Source organism: Orycteropus afer, unplaced genomic scaffold (genome assembly GCF_000298275.1).
Source record: "Orycteropus afer afer isolate SDZICR_OR568_19922 unplaced genomic scaffold, OryAfe1.0 scaffold00050, whole genome shotgun sequence".
Classification (NCBI taxonomy): Eukaryota; Metazoa; Chordata; class Mammalia; order Tubulidentata; family Orycteropodidae; genus Orycteropus; species Orycteropus afer.
The window spans coordinates 14,556,331-14,576,736 of record NW_006921637.1 but is presented as its reverse complement, the minus strand read 5'-3'; positions in this window follow the sequence as shown (position 1 = coordinate 14,576,736).

Genomic DNA, 20,406 nt, shown 5'->3' with positions numbered 1-20,406 from the left:
TGATGTCTCTGATTCCGTTTACAATCTTGTAGGCTTATTTACTTTGGATACTTCCATAGCTGGGTTGGTTTCTGGGTTATATCATCATGTGTGTTAATGGTTAGTTGTTGTTGGCTGTTGTTGCTTCTCTGTCCAAAGAGGACCCTTTAGCATCTCTTGTAAGGTTGGTCTGGTTTTGACAGATTTCAAAAAAGCGGAAGACTTTCAATGAAATAGATTGACACTGTGTCTGCAATGATAGACTCAAGTGTAGCAAAGATTGTGAGGCTGGTGCAGGACCAGGCAGTGTTTCATTCTGCTGTACATAGGGTCGCTATGAGTCAGATCCAACTCGATGGAACCTAACAACAATGTATCACCCCTAGTGACTTAGTTATCTAGTGTTACTATAACAAAAATACCACAAGTGGATGGCTTTAACAAACAGATATCTTATTTTTTCATAATTTAGGAGGATAGACATTCAAATTCAGGGTGCTGACTTTAGGGGAAGGTTTTGTCCTTCTGTTGGCTGTGGGGGAAAGAAAGTTCTTGTCTCTTTTCAGCTTCTGCTTCTGGGATCTATGGAGATGTCCTGTGCCATGGCATCTATTTTTCTCTAACTTAGTACAGTTACAACTTAGCATTTCCTTGCTTCATACGCTCTTTTACATCTCAAAAGATATCAACTTAAGACAAAACCTACATGAATACCACTTCATTAACATAAAAGGAAAACCAATTCCCAAACAGAATTATAAGCACTATAAAACCCAAAACCAAACTCAATGCCATCCAGTTGATTTGACTCATAGTGACCCCTCCTTGGGTTTCTGAGGCAGTATCTCTGCAGAAGTAGATTGCTCAATCTTCCTTTTGAGGAGTGGGTGGTGGGTTTGAACCACCAGCCTCCTGGTTAGCTGTCAAATGTCTTAGGTACTACACTACTAGAGCTCCCATAACCACTATAGGGGTTAGCATTTATAACACATATTTTTTTTGGAGAACACTATTCAAAACATAACATTTCATCCTTTGCCACTCCCACTCCCCAATTCATGTCCTCCCCACAAGTAAAACACATTCGGTTCCATGGCATCATCCCAAAAGGCTTAACTTAACTGCAAGCTCAAAAACTCATTTTTTGAATCATCTAAATTAAATATAGGAGCTCTGGTAGCATAGTGCCTAAGTCACTTGACTGCTAACCAGAAGGTTGGTGGTTCAAACCCACCAGCCACTCCTCAGAAGGAAGGTTTGGCAATCTACTTCCATAGTGATACTGCCTCAGAAACCCAAAGAGGGGTCGTTATGAGTCGGGGCTGACTTGATGGCACACAACAACAACAACAAATTAAATATGGGTGATACTTTAGGTGTATTCCATCTTGAGACACCTATTTTAATTTACTATACCAAGGATTGGAAGCTCTGGTAGCATAATGGCTAAGGCACTTGACTGCTAACCAGAAGCCTGGCTGTTCAAACCCACAAGCCACTCCTCAGAAGGAAGATGGGGCAATCTACTTCCGTAGTGATACTGCCTCGGAAACTCAAGGAGGGGTTGCTATGAGTCGGGTCCGACTCGACAGCACATAACAACAACAACAACAACATACCAAGGATTACTTACTGTTAACAAAGGATGGTGGTAATAAGTTATCTCTATTACATGGAGAGCTGGCCATCACTACATCAACAATAAAGAAATTTAATTCCATTAGTAGAGGCCTGTTGTGATTATAGTATGAATTGCACACCATCACCAAAGAAGTATTCTTGCCAAAAGATTCTATGTGTAATCTCATCAAGCATCGATATACACTGTCCAGTATCTCTGTAGTCTCTCAATATATAACAATTAACCATATGTGGCTATAGCTATGAAGCACTTGAAATGTGGCTAGTCCAAATTGAGATGTGCTATAAGTGAAAAACCAGGTTTCAAAGCCCTCTCATGAAAAAAAGTACAATATCTCATTAATAATTAAAAAAATTTTTGGTTAAATGTTGAAATTATTTAGATAATGTAGTTTAGGTAAAATATAATATGAAATGCAATTTATCTGTTTTTTAAAAGTTAAAATTATTTATGTGACACTTATATTTTTATTGGACATAACCACTCTTGTGACAAATAACATCATGATGAAACAGTGAGATAAAACCAGAATTTTGGTAATTCTATAAAACTCTTTTTAAAAAATCAGGTGTCATGAAATAAAGAAAATGGGTATGGAATTGTTCCAGGTTAAGAGACTACAGAAGAAAAGTAAGTAATACTTGAACATTGATTGGATCATAAAACAAAAGCAACTGCACACTTCCTGCCAACATCCCTAAATCCATAAGAGAAAGACTTTTGTAGCTGTTACTATTAAAGACAAGAAGAAACTAGTTGATGAAGGGTATCCTGTATACTCTGAGAAGGACAATCCTGCCAGTTTGAAGGATTTTTTATTAGGTGTGTTGTTGTAGAGGTTTTGATTGGAAAATAGGGTGCTGACACTTTCAGATGTTAAGGTTGGGAACAACTCTAGGTGACCAGACAAGATCCATTCCATTCCCTTGGGACGGAGAGACACAGGGTATGAAATGTGTTTATGTGGAGAGGTGACAGTACTTGGAGATTGGATTGGATGAGCTGTCTCTGTGGACCCTGAGCATGCTCTAGCTTGTCAGAAACTCGGACTTATAGCAGAACTAGTGACCATAGAGTACATACTGAAATTTAAGAAAAGCCTTGGCCCTCCTAGCCACCATCCTTTCTGTAGCCTGTGCAGTTGGTACATTAGACTTGAGTTGACTTTAGACTTGCAGTTGTAGGCAATGAAGGATATTTGGATAGAAGAAAAAGACATTTTGGTTTTCTAAAGTGGAAACAATCCAACTGGCACACTTGAATCAAAATATCATCTGCAGTGGCTTGAGACTTTAGATGTTACAGATGTTTCTCAGCAGGGTTTGGCAGGTGTTTCATTTTTATTTGCTACCTTTTCAAAACAACTCACTTTCTTAGAGCTTTAAAATTGTTTCTGCTCTATTTCATTTGTGGAACATTTAAAGACCAACAGATAGAATAGAGTTTTATGTCAGTTCTGTGCTTTTCACCATCCAAATTATACATTTGTTGAGAATGGCTATGTCTATAATTTCCACAGATCATGAAATGATCATTTAAAAAAGTTGATAGGCAGAGTACTCTGCACTTTTTATTATGTGTACTATGTATTTCTGATTTGCATCTTTTGTGAAGTTTTCCTGTTTATTTCCATTGTACTGTGTTGTCAGTTGATTCATCACCTCTTCTTGTATAATAAGTGAATCTCAAATCTGAGATGTTAAATCAGAAATATCAGAATGTTCTTATTTATTTATTTTCTTCTTTTTTGTTTTGTGACACAGATTACATTCCTTACAGTGTAAAAGCCCTCCCCCTACTTCCTTCCTGTGGTTATCTTTCCTCTGTGTCCTTCTTGCCTATGCATTCCCGCCTCCCTACCTTTCTCCTTGTGCAAGTACTGCCCTTCTGATCTCCCATGGTTGATTGTTCTCAGGAGTGCATCTCCCTGGTGTATTTTGGCTTGTACTCCTGTCTATTCTTTGGCTGAGAGGTAAACCATGGGAGTGAGTTCAATTCTAGGCCTGAAGGATGACTGGGGACCATAGTCTTGAGGTTTTTAGCATTCTCTATTGAACCAGTAAAGCCGGTCTTTTTTTTAAATATATTTTTAAATTTTGTTCCACAGTTTTTTTCCCCACTCTATGCAGGATCTCCAATTTTGATCTCTTTTTGAGTGATTGGCATTGGTACCCAGGCACCATTTAGTTCTTCTGGTCTCAGGGACATATGTTGTTGTTATTAGGTGCCATAAGTTGGCTTCGACTCATAGTGACCTTTGTGTAACAGAATGAAACACTGCCTGGTCCTGCACCATCCTCACAGTCCTTGCTATAATTGAGCCCATTGTTGCAGCCACTGTGTCATTCATCTTGTTGAGGGTCTTCCCTTTTTTCACTGACCCTCTGCTTTACCAAGCATGACATTTTCTCTATTTATTGTGATGTTGCTTATTGGTCCAGTTGTGAGGATTTTTGTTTTCTTTATATTGAAGTGCAATGCATACTGCAGACTGTAGTCTTTAATATCCATCAGTAAGTGCTTCAAATCATCTTCACTTTCAGCAAGCAAGGTTGTGTCATCTGCATATTGCAGGTTGTTAATGAGTCTTCCTCCAATCCTGATGCCACATTCTTCTTAACGACCGGCTTCTCAGATTATATGCTCAACATACAGATTGAATGAGTATGGTGAAAGGATACTACTCTGATGCACACCCTTCCTGATTTTGAACCATGCAATATCCTCTTGTTCTGTTGAATGACAGCCTGCTGGTCTATGTACAGGTTCCTCATGAGCACAATTAAGTGTTCTGGAATGCTCATTCTTTACAATGTCATCCATAATTTGTTATGATCCACATAGTTAAATACCTTTGCATAGTCAATAAAACAAAAGTAATCATCTTTCTGATGTTCTTTGCTTTCAGCCAAGATCCATCTGATATCAGCAATGATAGCATTCTACATCCTCTTCTGAGTACGACTTGCATTTCTGGACATTTACTGTCAATACTGCTGCAACCATTTTAAAATTATCTTCAGCAAACTTTTACTTATATGTGATATTAATGATATTGTTTGATAATTTCCACTTTCTATTGCATCACCTTTCTTTGGAATGAGCACAAATATGGATCTCTTTCAGTCTATTGGCCAGGTAGCTGTCTTCCATATTATTTGTCATAGAAGAGTAAGTGCCTCAAGCACTGCATCTGTTTGTTGAAACATCTCAATAGGTATTCTGCCAACTTCTGAAGCCTTGTTTTTCACCAATTCCTTCAGTGCAGCTTGGAGTTCTTCCTTCAATACCATTGATTCTTGATCATATGCTACCTCCTGCAATAGTTGAACATCAACTAATTCTTTTTTGTACTCTATGTATTCCTTCCATCTTCTTTTGATGCTTCCTGTATCATTCAATATTTTGCAGAGTCACATAGGCTGAAGTTATCATGGCCCATTAGTCCTCTGGACTGTTTGTATACATCTTTGATTTTCTTACTTTTCTCTGCTTCAAAGGAGGAGAGACCAAAAGTTACAGCTTTTAAGACCCCAGTCACTACTCACTGAAGTAAGATGTAGAAACATATATATGTTTCTTGATGTACCTTGCAACCATGGTCCCCAGCCCACAGGCCCAGGGTGTTCTTATTTTTTAATATTAGGGAAAAGTTATTTGGTAATTTCTTTGCTTATTTATAAGGAACTCTGCTGGCATAATGGTAAGTTATTTGTCTGCTAACCAGGAGGTTGGCAGCTCAAAACCACCAGCTGCTCTGTGGAAGGAATATGAGCCAATCTATTTTCCTAAAGATTTACAACCTTGGAAATCCAATGGGGGTCCCTATGAGTTGGAATAGACTTGATGTCAGGAGGTTTATTTTGATGCTTATTTATAAGAGTTCCTGTGTTTCTTTGTGACTTTAGTAACATTTGCTGTCCCACCTGGTAATCTTGCCCATACCCACATGGGCCACATAGGCAAAGGCTCCAACCACAGCCTTTCCACACCACCCTCTCTGTGCTTCACATCTTGACGATACCAATCTGCTTGTAGTTCTTGCATGCAGTTTTCTAATTCACATTTCAAACCAGTTTCCAGGCTGTTGTGATTGTCTTCCTAATAATAGAGTGTTCTTTGCATTCTCCTTTCTGTTCCTTATGCTGAGACACACTTGCCTGACAAAGTTCATGTGTGTATATAAGGTAATGCTCATTTACCCAAATGTGCTAGCTTCAGCTTCAACTCCACTCCCCCCGCCCCCTTTTTTTTGGTTAAAATCATGTCACAATGCATGACATTGAAATGTACTTTTCAAATTATGAAAACCGTTCACACAGTTCAACATTTTTATTTTGCCATTGGCTTTTCTATTTTCTTAATTTTTTCAAAGAACTAACTTCTAGTTTTGTTGTTTTTTTCTATTGTCTTTCTATTTTGTTTCATTTATTTCTGCTCAAATCTTTACTATTTCTTTTCTTCTGGTCAGTGTAGGCTTTTTTTCCTGCTGTTTTTCTAATTGGAGTAATGTTGTCTACAGCATTACTGGAGATACTGAGTTAAGGTGTTGATTTTGTTTTTTGCTTCTTTTTTGATGTGTGCAGGTGTTGCTATAAATTGCCCTCTGAGCACTGCTTTTGCTGTGTCCCAAAGATTTTGATATGCTGTGTTTTCATTCTCATTTGATTTGAGGAAATTTTTAATTTTGTGATTTATTTCTCCTATTACTCAGTCATTTTTAAGGAAGGTGTTATTCAGTTTCCATGTGTTTGCTCTTTTCCTGCTGATCTTCCTATTGTTGATTTCTAATGTTATGACACTGTAATATGAGAAGACACTTTGCAGGATTTCAATGTTTTTATATTTATTGAGGCTTGCTTTGTGGCCTAACATATGGTCTGTCTTGGAGAATATTCCATGTGCCCTGGAAAATAATGCATATTGTGCAGTTTTGGGGTGAAGTGCTCTGTAGATGTCTATAAGGTCAAGTTGGTGGATCGTATTGTTAGTTCTTCTTCATCTTTGTTGAGTTTCTTTCCAGTTGACCTATCTTTCATTGAAAATAGTGTGTTTCTTTCCTACTATTACTGTGGGGTCATTTATTTGTCTTTTTGATTCTGTAAGTTTGATTTATTTATTTTGGGACTCTATTATTGGGTGCATAGATATTTATTATAATTATGTCCTCTTGTTCAATTGATCTTTTAATCATTATATAATGTCCTTCCTTGTGTTTTATGGTGGTTTTTGTCTTAAAGCCAATTTTATCAGAAATTAATATTGCCACTGTTACTCTTGTTTGATTGTCATTTGCTTGATATAACTTTTTCCAAGCTGTGATCATTAGTCTATTTTTGTCTTTGTGTCTAAGGTGAGTCTCTTGTAGACAGCATATTGATGGGCCATGTTTTCTTATCTAGTCTGCAACTCTTCATCTCTTGAGTGGTGTATTTAATCCGTTTAAGTTCAGTGTAATTCCCAACAAGTATGCATTTGTTGATGTCATTTTGTTATGTGTTTTTCGTGGTATTGTTGATTTTTTTGTTCCAGATAATTTTCTGTGCTGAGCTAATTTTATGAATCATGTTCTCATTTCCTTTTTGTTATTGTTTGAGTTTTTGCTAAGAATTTGTGCCTCTCCTCTTTTTAATTTTGATATGAAGGTCTATTATTTTTTTTGAGTTTACCCTGTGATTCATAATTTTCTTCCCAAGTTTAGAACAGTCTTTTTAATCTTGTAATTGTCTTGACTTCCTCACCATTTGGCACTTCTTTACCTACACAATTTATTGCCCCTTTTTGGTTTGTACTTCTCCTTATATACCAATTGAAGTCTCCAGTTCCATGTTTACAGTCTTGTAAGCTTATCTTATTTTGGATGCTTTTATAACTGGGTTGATTTCTGGGTTATGTCATCATGTGTGTTAATCATTGGTGGTTATCTGCTTTCTTTAGCATCTCTTGTAATGTTGGCCTAGTTTTTAACAAGTTTCCTTAATTTCTGTTTACCTGGAAATGTCCTAATTTCACCATCATATCTGAGAGAAAGTTTTGCTGAATATATAAGAAGATGGAAGGAATACACAGAGTTACTGTACCAAAAAGAAGTGGTTGATTGTCATCCATATCAGAGGGTGGCATATGATCAAAACCAATGGTATTGAAGGAAGAAGTTGAAGCTTCACTGAAGGAATTGGCAAAGAACAAGGCTCCGGGAATTGGCAGAATACTCATGGAGATGTTTCAACAAATGAATGCTGCTCTGGAGACACTAACTTGTCTATGCCAAGAAATTTGGAAGACAGCAACTTGGCCAACTGAAGATCCATATTTGTAGCCATTCCAAGGAAAGATGATCTCACAGAATGTGGAAATTATTGAACAATATAATTCATATCACACGCAAGTAAAATCTTGCTGAAGATAATTAAAAAACAGTTGCAGCAGTATATTGACATAGAACTTCCAGAAATGGAATCTGGATTCAGAAGAGGACATGGAACAAGGGATATCATTGCTGATGTCAGATGGATCTTGGGTGAAAGCAAAGAATACAAGAAAGATGTTTACTTGTGTTTTATTGACTCTGCAAAAGCATTTGTTTGTGTGGAACATAACAAATTATGGATAACATTGAGAAGAATGGGAATTCTGCACACTTGATTGTGCTCATCAGGAACCTGTACATAGACCAGGAGGTTGTAATTCAAACAGAACAAGGGGATACTGCATGGTTTAAAATCAGGAAGGGAGTGTATCAGTGTTGTATCGTTTCACTATACTTATTCAATCTCTATGCTGAACAAACAATCTGAGAAACTGGATTATATGAAGAAGAATGTGGCATCAGGATTGGAGGAAGACTTATTAACAACTTGCAATATGCAGATGACACAACTCTGCTCGATAAAAGTGAAGATGACTTGAAGTACTTACTGATGAAGATTAAAGACTTCAGTCTGTAGTATGGATTACATCTCAACGTAAAGAAAACGAAAATCCTCACAACTGGGTCAATAAGCAGCATCATGATAAATGGAGAAAAGATTGAAATTATTAAGGATTTCATATTACTTGGTTCCACAGTCAAGACATCAGATTATGTACTGCACTGGGCAAATGTGCTGCAAAAGACCTCTGTAAAGTGCTGAAGAGCAAAGATGTCTCCTTGAAGACTAAGGTGTACCTAACCCAAGCCATGGTATTTTCAATCACCCCATATGCATGTGAAGGCTGGACAATGAACAAGGAAGAGCAAAGAAGAGTTGATGCTTTTGAGTTGTAGTGTTGGCAAAGAATGCTGAGAGTGCCATGGACTGCCAAAAGAACAAACAAATCTGTCCTGAAATAAGTGCAGCTGGAATGCTCTTTGGAAGTGAGAATGGCCAGACTTCATCTGACCTGCTTTGGTCATGTTGTCAGAAGGGACCATTCCCTGGAGAAGGATATCATGCTTGGTAAAGTGGAGGGTCAGTGAAGAAGGGGAAGGCACTTAACAAGATGGATTGACACAGTGGCTGCAACAATGGGCTCAGGTATAGCAAGGACTGTGAGGCTGGTACAGGACCAGGTAGTGTTTCATTGTGCTGTACATAGTGTTGCTATGAGTCAGAGTCAACTCAATAGCACCTAACAACAACAACAACAACAACAATATAATTCTTGGTTGGCAATTGTTTTCTTTTAGTGTTTTATGTATATCATCAGATTGCGTTCTCACCTGCATGGTTTCTGCTGCAAAATCAAAGCTTAGTCTTATTGGTTGCCTATTGTAGCTAAATTTTCATTTTTCTTGTGTTGCTTTCAGGATTCTTTCTTTGTCTTTGGTTTTGGTGAGTTTGATTATGATGTGTCTTGGTGATTTTCTTTTGGAGTTTATCCTGTTTGGGGCTCATTGAACTTCTTAAATGGAAATCTTCTTGTCTTTAATTATATAGGGAAATTCTCTTCCAACAAATATTCAACAATTTTCTCTGTAGTTTATTTGCCTCTTCCTGTTCTGGAGTTGTGATTACACATAGGTTATTCCATTGGGTTTCCAAGATGGTTATCTTATGGTAGTAGATTGCTCAATGTTCCTTCTGAGGAGTAACTGGTGGGTTTGAACCACCAGCCTTCTGGTTAGCAGTCAAATGTCTTAGGCACTGCACCACCAGAGCTCCCCTTTTAATGACATCCCACATGAATCTTAGGCTTTGTTTTGATCTTCTCTTTGTGATTGATCCATTAACAAAAAAGTATTGAGGTGTTTGTCTTTGATCTCATTAATTCTGTTTTCCATTGATTCAATTCTACTCCTTTGACCATTCAATGTGCTATCTGTTTCTAAAATCTTAGTACTAATCTTTTGGATTTCTATTTGTTGTTTTTGTATCATATCTAACTTTTTGTTTATTTTGTTAGTTTGTTCTTGTATTGTTTTCTTAAATTGTTGTAGACTTTTATCTGTGTTTTCCCTAATTTCTTCTGTGTTTTCCTTGCTCTGTCTTTCAATCCACTAAAGTCACCTAAATACAATTCTTTTGAATTCTTTATCAGGGAGTTCCAATGCTGCTTCTTCTTCAAGGAGGTTTTCTGGGTCTGTATTCTGGTCCCTTCTTTGTATTACTTTATCTTGCTTCTTTGTGTGCACTGGGATGGTCAGTTGTCTCTGAGACATTGTGATGTCATTGTATTTATATTTAGTTAGTGTTTGTATGTTGGTGTGATTCACCCATGATTTTTTTCTTCTTCTTTATTTTGTTTTGATATATTTGTGTTAGCAGAGTACTGTGCTCCTCTATTCACTAGTTGGCAGCACTTAGGCTCTCACCATCTGTCTCCTGGTGGGTGTGATAGAGAATAAAAATGTGTGCACAGATCTCTGTTAGTTGTATGTGAGGAGCAGTTCAGGGTGAGTTGAGCTGGTATTGGTCACCATTTTTCATTGGTTAGTTGGTGCAGAAGCAAATGATGGCCCTCATTCAGTGGGTGGGGCTGCAGGAGATGCAGGTATAGTTGGACCATGTGGGAACAATTGCTGTTTCCCATTCAGCAAAAAAACAAAAACAAAAACAAAAATCCCCAAAAAATTAAAAACAAGAGAACAAAATGCACAAACATCATAAGTAAACTGAAACCATCACACACACATACACAAAAGGAAAACAACAAATGAGAAGAAACATTGTTTAAAATATTTTAAAAAGAGACAAAGAAAGAGAAAAAAACTCAACAATATCCAGGAAGAAGGGGAATGAGAAAAAAGAGCAAGTGTAAAAGAACAGTAATGAGAAAATGGGAAAACTGAAAAGAAAAACAAAGGATATGAAGAACCAAAAGAAGAAAAGAAAGAACAAATAAGGCAACCAGGAAAAGGCAAGAGAAAGGAAAGAAAAATAACAAACAAGGAAAGGCAAAGAGAGAAAAAAAATAAAGGAAGGAAGGAGGAAAATGAAACAATCATTAAAACAAACATACAAAAATAAACCTGAGGGGGCAGGGCAGGACACCCAGGCTCTGTCAGGGCACACAGACTGGGATGGAGTTCCTGCCTGTCCAGAAGGTGGGTGGAGGTGTGGGATGGCCACACCTCCATTCACCAAGAGGGTGTGGGGTATACGAGTAACAAGAGGAGTATTGCACATTTCTGGTCATCAGCCTCCTGTGTGGTTAAACAGAGCTGCAGGGGCTGACACCCAAGATCGGCAGGCAGTATAGCAGGCTGTTGGCTTCAGAGGGTGATGATTCCAAGATTGGCAGGTAATAATGGCTGATTGCTGGCTCATTGGCTGTGAAGACAACAATCCCAACGTCGGCAGGCAATATGACAGGCTACTGGTTCATGTCCAGGAGCTGGAGATGATCATGAGCTAGATGAAGGATCAAGATCCAGCAAAAAACCTGAGAATTTTCCCAGGATGTTCATATATATTTTGGAAGCAAGCCACACCCCTTGGGAAAATCCCTTTCATCTGATTGGCTGCTCATGGCAGATCTTGTCATAGGGGATGACTATATCATAACTGCTAAACCACTTAGCATCATGGTCTAGCCAAGTTGACACTCAACCTTAACTATCACAAACCAACAATCAAGAAACAAAATGAAGTGTTGCATTGGGCAAATCTGTTGTAAAGGATCTCTTTAAAGTGTTAAAAAAAAAAAAAAAAAAAATCACCTGAAAGCTAAAGATGCACTTGACCCAAGCCATGGTATTTTCAGTTGCCTCATATGCATGTGAGTAAGGAAGACTGAAGAAGAACTGATGCCTTTAAATTAGGGTGTTGGCAAAGAATGTTAAATATATCCATGGACTGCCAGAGGAAGGAACAAATCTGTCTTGGAAGAAGTACAGCCAAAATGCTTCTTAGAGTAAGTATGGGGAGCCTTTGTCTCACATACTTTGGACATATTATCAGGAGGGATCAGTCCCTGGAGGAGGACATCATGCTTGGTAAAGTGGAGGGTGGGTGAAAAAGAGGAAGACCATCACAAAAATTAATTGACACAGTGGCTGCAACAATAGGCTCAAACATAATAACAACTGTGAGGATGGCAAAATACTGGGCAGAGTTTCCTTCTATTGTACATGGAGTTGTTAAGAATTGGAACTGACTCTATGGCACAAGAACAACAAAAAGTATAGAAAGGAACCATAGGGTAAAATTTATATTTTACATATTATTCTCAAAATAATTTTTTAGAGGTTAGAATTTTGCTTGCTAATATTTTAAAATATTAATTATTATTTTGATCATACTAAATTCTTTCACATTCTGGGAGAAACATTGCATCAGACTTCTTCCTATATGGTTTAGGCCACAAGTATTTTTGGTTGTTATCACAGACTACTGTTCATATATTTCAACACATAACACTCAAGAGTCCTGACATTCTTTTTGAGAATTATTTAGTAGTATATGCTCAATACATAGGTGGCCCATTTCTGTCCCATAATATATTATTCTGCTGACTAGAAGCCCTCTGTCTGCCAGATTCAATATTTCTCTCTCTTGGATCATGCTGGATTAAAATGAACAAATTATTCAGTACATGAATGAATGAATAAATGAATGATTTTTCCATCCATCTGTCTGAGCAGAAAAAAAAATCTGTGCCTTCATGGAGTTTAATTTCATTTTTTAAAAATAATTTTTGTTGAGAATATACACAGCAGAACATACACAAATTCAATTTCTATGCATACAATTCCATGACATTGATTATATTCTTTGAGTTGTATAACCATTCTCACCCACTTTTTCTGAGTTGTTCCTCCTCCATTAACATAAGTGCACTGCCCCTAAGTTTCCTATCTGAACTCTCGAGTTGCTCTTGTCAATTGGATCCCATACAGATAGATATTAAAGGAGCAGAATGCTCAAGGCTGACATTCTGTACTAGTTAAGCTAAACTATTGTTGCTTTTAAGAAGACTTCCGGAGATATTTCTGGTTTAATGTTTAAAGATTATCTCAGGGCAATAGTTTCAGGTGTTCATCTAGTCTCCTTGGCCCCAGAATCTCATGGGTTCTATGAGAATTTGAAATTCTGTTCTGCATCTTCCCCTTTTAATTGGGATTCTTCTATAGATTATTTGATCAGAGTGTTCGGTAATGGTATCCAGACACTATTCAGTTTTTCTGGAATAGGGGGTTTACTTTTTATAAGGGAGTCAGAGAAATAAAAACATTCTTAGTTTTGGATTCTCTATTTCCTGTGTCCCCATTTTGTTACATAGTTGTTTTTTTCCCTAGCAACGTATAATATTATAACTTATACTTTTAATTTCTTGGTTGCAATCATGTTTATATTATGACTCCCTGACACTGTGCCCCAGTATTTTATTTTATTGATTTGGGTGAAAGTTTACAAAGCACATTAGTTCACATTGAACAATTTATACAGATTTTGTTTCAAAACATTAGTTCCAATCCCCTCGATGTAACAACACTCTTCCCACTTTCTCCCTGGGTTCCCATTTCAATTCATCCTTCTCTCTAGCCCCTTTCTGCCTTTTCAACTCTGCTCTTGGGCAAATGCTGCCCTCCTGGTCTCACATGGTTGGTTGTTCAGAGAAGCACATTCCTCACAGGTGTCATTATTCACCCTAGAGGCCCATCTATTCTTTGGGTCAAAGGTGATCCCTGGAGGTGGGTTCAGCTCCACGTTTGAAGGATCTCTAAGGGCCATAGTTGTGAAGGGGTCCACCAATTCCTAGCAGATCAGTATTTTTTTTTTTTTTTAATATTATTGTGGCTTGGGTGAAAGTTTACAAAGCAAATTAGTTTCCCATATAGCAATTTATACACAGATTGTTCTGTAACATTGGTTGCAATACCCACAATGTGTCAGCACTCTCCCCATTTACACCTTGGGTTCCCCGTTTCCATTAATCCAGTTTCTCTGCCTTCTTGGCTTTCTTTTGGGCAGGTGCTGCCTTTTTTGTGAGTCTCATATAGGTGATTGTTCCGAAGAGCATTCCCCTCCCGGGTGTTACAGTGTACTTTACAGGCCTTTTATGTCGCTGGAAGCTGATCTCTGGGAGTGGGTTCAGTTCTAAGTTAGAAGGGTGTCTAAGGGCCATCATCTTGGGGGTTCCATCGGTCTCTATCAGATCAGTTAAGTATGGTTAGTTACTTCTGATTTGAAGCTCCTAGTTATCTCTCAAATACATCTACTTCTCCCTATTCCTACTACTGCCATTAGTCCATGCTAAGGTTTCTCAGATTGGTCATTGTTGATATTTTACACCATATAATTCCTGTGCATATTTGGTAGCATCCCTGGTCTCTACCCACTAAATGCCTGTTACACTGTCACCCAAAATTGTGACAACTAAAAATGTCTCCAGACATTGCCAAATGTGTGCAGGGTAGGGGGAGAGGCAAAATTGTTCCTAGTTAAGACCCACTGGTCTAAGCTACCATTCCATCTCTCAGACACTGACAAGAGTCTCATTTCTTTGTGTGTCCTCCTTCTCCTTTCTGACCCACTTTCCCCACTGCTGAAAGTCTCATTCTTTTTTTTTTTTCAATTGATACATCCGTAGTCCCCCCCCCCTTTTTTAAATTTGTTATTTGCGTGAAAATTTACAGAGCAAATTAACTTTCCATACAGCAGTTCATATACACTTTGTCTCATGACATTGACTACAATTTACCACAATGCAACAGCTCCCCTCCCACTTCCTCCTGATAGTTACCTCTTCCCTGAGTCCTTCCCTCTCCTATGATTGATCTCTTCAAGGAGTGTATCTACCTCAGGTAAATGTTCAACCCATATACCTGTCTTTTGTTTGGCTGGAAGTCACAGGTGTATGTTCAATTCCAGACCTGAAGGGAAGCTAGGGGCCATAGTCTCAGTGGTTCCACCAGGCTCTGTCAGACCAGCAAATGTGGTCCCCTCCCTTTTTATTTTCCAAATGATTTTGAGTTTTGTTTCACAATGTTCTCCCTCTCTATCCCGGATCTCCTATATAGATCCCCCTCTGAGTAGTTGACAGTGGTAGCTGGGCACCATCTAGTTCTTCTGGTCTCATAGTCATATAGGCTGGGATAACATGGTGTACCATTTGCTAGGTGAAAATATCATTCTTTCAAAACATAAATCTCAACTAAACTCACTGCCATCAAGTCGGATCCAACTTATAGCAACCCTTCCTTGGGTTTCTGAGGTTGTATCACTATAGACGTAGATTGCCCAACCTTCCTTCTGAGGAGTGGCTGGTGGGTTCAAACCACTAGCCTTCTGGTTAACAGTCAAATGCCTTAGGCACTGTGCCACCAGGGCTACCATAAATCCCAACACCCTCCTTAAAATTCTTCTGTGTTGTCTGTTTCTCTTTGGATGCAGACTCACATACTCAACATAATCCAGAAAGCTCTGCATAGTCTTGTCCCTGCCTCCCTTTCCAATCCTTTTTAGCCCAAACTTCCTCTCACTTTATGCCTTGAGGCCATAACAGTCTTCTTTCTCTTTTAAAATCCACTATGTTTCTTCTTACCACAGGGACTTTGCACATTGTTTCCTTTGCTTGCCTGCTCCTTCTTCCATCCTTTTTTGTTTAGCTCCAGACTGTAGTTTTGATTGTAGTTCAGTCACTTCAATGATACTTCCTAGACGTGCTACATACCATCTGGGTCCCACATCCAACCGGAGTTAGATCCTTTAGTTATATACTCCCTAGCAGGCTTTCTTTTCCTTTGGTTAGTGTTTCATTGTGGTACTCCTCTGATCAGTCTGTCTCTTCCTTCTGGATGGTAAACTCAATGCATGCAAGAGCCATCCTGTTCTTATTCACCATTGTATTCCCAGTGCCCAGCACAATCACAGACCTAGTGGGCATTCAATAAATATGTGTTGAATGAACAAAATGCTCTTTTATAGATTAAAAATGTTAATCCTTATATAGCAAATACTTTTTCCCAGTTCTCCATCTAAGTATTTTCACAAGTGATTGATTGGTTTGTCTCTGACTTTATGTTGAGGCTTGTGCTATTTGGATTGAGCAGAAGATATCTAATTGGAAATCATTCATTACTAATGGGAATATAAGCTAGCAGGACAACAGTTTTATCAGAGAGAGTGCTAGACTGCTGGTTAGGAAATACAGCTTCTAGTGTCAACTCCATTGATCACCATGAAATGTATGACATTGGACACATCTCTAGACTTCTAGAACTTCAACTTTTTCATCTGTGACATGAAAACATTGGGCTAAATCAAAGTCTGTTTTTTTTTTTTTTTTTTTTAAATGATTTTGGATTTGGTTCTATCCAAATCCATCTCTCACTCCATCCAACACCTAGTATTGTGGTCCCAGTCAGCGTGGTTGGTAGTGGTAGCTGACTCTATCTAGCTCTTCTGGTCTCAGGTTTGTGGAGGCTGTGAGTCATGTGGTCCATTAGTCCTTTGGACTAATTGTTTCCTTGAATCTTTGACTCACTTCACTCCTCCCTACTCCAGATGGAGAGACCATTCCAAATGGCTGCTTGCAAGCTTTTAAGACCCCAGGCACTACTCACCAACGTAGGATGTAGAACATTGTCTTTGTGGACTATGTTATGCCAGCTGACCTAGATCTGCCCTGAGGCTATGAGCCTAAGCCCTCAAGCCCAGTGTTTCAAGGCATTTAGTTATGGTTAAGAAGTTTGTCCTCTGTATGCTTTACTATATTCCTGGATATCTTTGCTCCACATAAAACTACATATGTAGAAATATTCTCTACCCAACATATACATATGATATATATACAAAATGACAGCAGTAAATGCATATCTATTGCTGATCACACTGAATGTTAATAATTTAAACGAACCAGTAAAGAGACAGAGAGTGGCAGAATGGATTTAAAAATAAATAAACAGTCTACAAGGGACATATCTTACAAACAAAGACGTAAGTAAACTAAAACAACAATGTCTTAGGCTGGGTGCTGTAGAGAAGCAAAATCAATGAAGCTTGTGTGTATGTGCTGTACTTTTGTTGCTTTCTCTGTGCGTGTGGTATTGCTGTTTCTTTGTTCCATTTAATCTTCTGTGCTGAGATCTTTTTGTTTGTGAATTTACAATCTGGCTATAATTAAAAGGTAAGTGGAAAATATATTTTGACCAAATTATTTTTAATTCTAGTTAAAACTGAAATTGAAGGCTCAAATCAGCATGGCAACTTGAATATCAATATATCATTTCTTCATAGTATATTTCTTATAGCAGCAAAAATCTTTAAAAGTTGATCCAGATCCACATTTTCTTCAGTGTGTGTTTTCTAGTTTCTGTTATTAGTCTTATAAAGACATCCAGCCTGTTTTCACTGATCATCATTCTATTTTTTTTTCTCATTAAGATTTACACTCAATACACTCCACTTTTGCAAAGCTCTTGGAATTTAGACACCATTAATTTCAATCTGTATCATGAAAACCATTGCATGAGCTATAACTAGCATAGATGATTCTGAAGTGGATTTAATAATTTCTCTTTTATGTTGAAACCCTGAAGCACTGTTTGAAGAGCCAAATTGTGAATTCTTGAGTTTATGGCAGTAAGAAGTAGTTTTTTCATTGATTTCTGACTTAAATAGAAACATCTGAATAATTTTTCTCTATTTTAAGCTACATGTTGAATATCACTAGGTTGACATTCCAAGTAATATTTTATTTAACATCTTCTTATATTTTGATTTATGTTCTACTGATACTTTTTCCTCACCAATCTATCCTCATTCCAAATCATTTTTATTCTCATTGTTTTCTTTTAATACCTAATGTCTTGGTTCTCTAGTGCTGCTGTAACAGAAATACCACAAGTGGAAGGCTTTAAGAAACAGGAATTTATTCTCTTACAGTTTAGGAGGCTAGAAGTCTGCATTTAGAGTGCCGGTCTAGGGGCTGTGTGAAGGCCTCTTGACCTTGGGCTTCAGATTTGTCTCTTGTACCAGGCCCACTGGAGCTGAAGGCTTCTTCTGACTCACTCAGCTACTGGCTGCTGAGGCTAACAAACCCAAGATCAGCAGGTATAATGGCACAATCCCAAGATGTGCAGGCAACATGGCAGGTGACTGGTTCAAGTCCAGAAACTAGAGATGAAGATTCAGCCAAATGTAGGATCCAAAATGTGCCAAAAAACTAAAGACATTTCTCAAAGCTTCTCCTATATTTTGGAAGCAGATCATATACCAAAGGTAACTTTCCTTCAGTTACTTAGCTGCTAACAGCTGATTCCTCCATGGAGGTGATACAGTCACTTCATGGGGAAAAACTACATCCAGCTGTCACACCACTCAAAACCACAGCCCAGTCAAGTTGACACACAACATTAACTACCACACCTAATAAAAATATTCTTTTATAAGATTTTTTTTTTTTAGTATTTACTACATTTTTAAATTTTATTTTAAGAGTTTGTTTTACATTCAAACTAAATGTGTACATTTAGTTTCACTTCCCATTTACCATACCCAACCCTAGCATAGTGGCTAAGACACTTCACTGCTAACCAGAAGGCTGGCGGTTCAAACCCACCAGCCACTCCTTGGAAGGAAGATGGGGCAATCTACTTCCATAGTGATAATGTGTCGGAAACCCAAGGAGGGGTCACTATGAGTCGGGTCTGATTTGACGGCACATACCAACAACAACAACAACCCTAACCCAGTCTTTTCCCCTCCCTGCTGAGTAACTCTCCCCCTGTGCCCCTCATAGTTATGCACTCCTGTCTGTCCTGTATTACCTCCATATGAATGTTGCCCCTCTTGTGCCCTGTGGTCTATTGCTCCAAGGGATATATTTCCATAGAGTATGTGGGTGCTTCCCCCTGGGTTGAGTGGTCTGCATATATATCTTGTTAACTATTGGGCTGAGAGCTGGCCCCTGGGAGTGAGCTTTATTCCAGGTGCAGAATGAATTCCAGGGCCATAGTATTGCGGGTCTCACCAGACTCCATCTGACCAGTAATTCTGGTCATTATTGAGCTTTTAGATTTTGTTTCACATTTTTCCTTCTACTCTATCCAGCATCTCCTGGCTGAGTGGTTGGCATTGGTAGCTGGGTACCATCTAGTTCTTCTGGTCTCGAGGGCCATTGTGTCCTAGGGCTGATTGCTTCCAAAAGTCCTTGTATTTTATTTATTTATTTTTGCACTCTTCTTTGCTTCTGATGCTAGGAGAGCATTAAGTGCATCTTAGATGCCTGCTTGAAAGTTTTAAGACCCCAGTCACTACTCACCAATGTAGGATGAGGAACAAGACTTTTATGTATTTTGTTGTGCCAATTGAGTCTGGTGTCCCTCAGTACTATAGTCCTGAGATGGCAGATCCATTGGATCTTGCTCCCATTGTGTCTGGGTGTCTGTGAGGGATTGCTCTGTGTTTGTCTTCTTTTGTTTCTGTAAGGATTGCAGGTATTTTGTATCACTGGTGTCTGTGCAAGATTAGCCTGTGCTGAATCTATCCTTGGTCTAGAGTGTACTCCTGTTCACAGACCCCCATCTGGTTCTCTCTGTTTACGTGTTTATTTGTAGTCTGGTGTTTGGTGTTAATGGTAATGCAGTATTGTGGGCACACTGGTTGGTATTAGCATCTGTCTCTATCTCCTATATGCACAATTTGGTGTCCTCCCTTTTCCTAATGTTATCATGGTGGTCTCAGACTATTTCTATATATCCTTTCCCTTACCCATGTCAGTGTGTGGGCCCCAACTAGCCTGAAATTAATCCCTTCCCTCCCTACCCCAGTAACCTAGAACATGAGTCCCCTTTTGCAAGCAAACCCTTCTTTGTCTTTTTACAGTAATGGACTCATACAGTACTTGTCCTTCTGCGATTGACTTATTTCACTCAGCATAATGTCCTCCAGGCTCATCCATGTTGTGAGGTGGCTCTCGTGTCCCTATGCTACTATGTAGCATAGTCCTCCATTGTGTGTATGCACCATAATTTGGTTATCCACTTGTCTGTTGATGGGCATTTAGGTTGTTTCCATCACTTTGCTATAGTGAATTGTGCTGCGATGAACATAGGTGAACATATGTCTGCTTGTGCATTGTCTCTCACCTCTTTAGGACATATTCCTAGCAATGGAATTGCTGGGTCAAATGGTATTTCTATTTTCAGTTTTTTAAGGAAACACCATACTGTATGTCACAATGGTTGTACTATTTTACAATCCCACCAGCAGTGCATAAGAGTTCCAATCTCTCCGCAACCTTGCCAGCATTTGTTATATTCTGACCTGTTGTTGTTGTTGTTGTTGTTAAGTGCCGTCGAGTCGTTTCCGACTCATAGCAACCCCATGCACAGCAGAACGAAACACTGCCCGATCCCG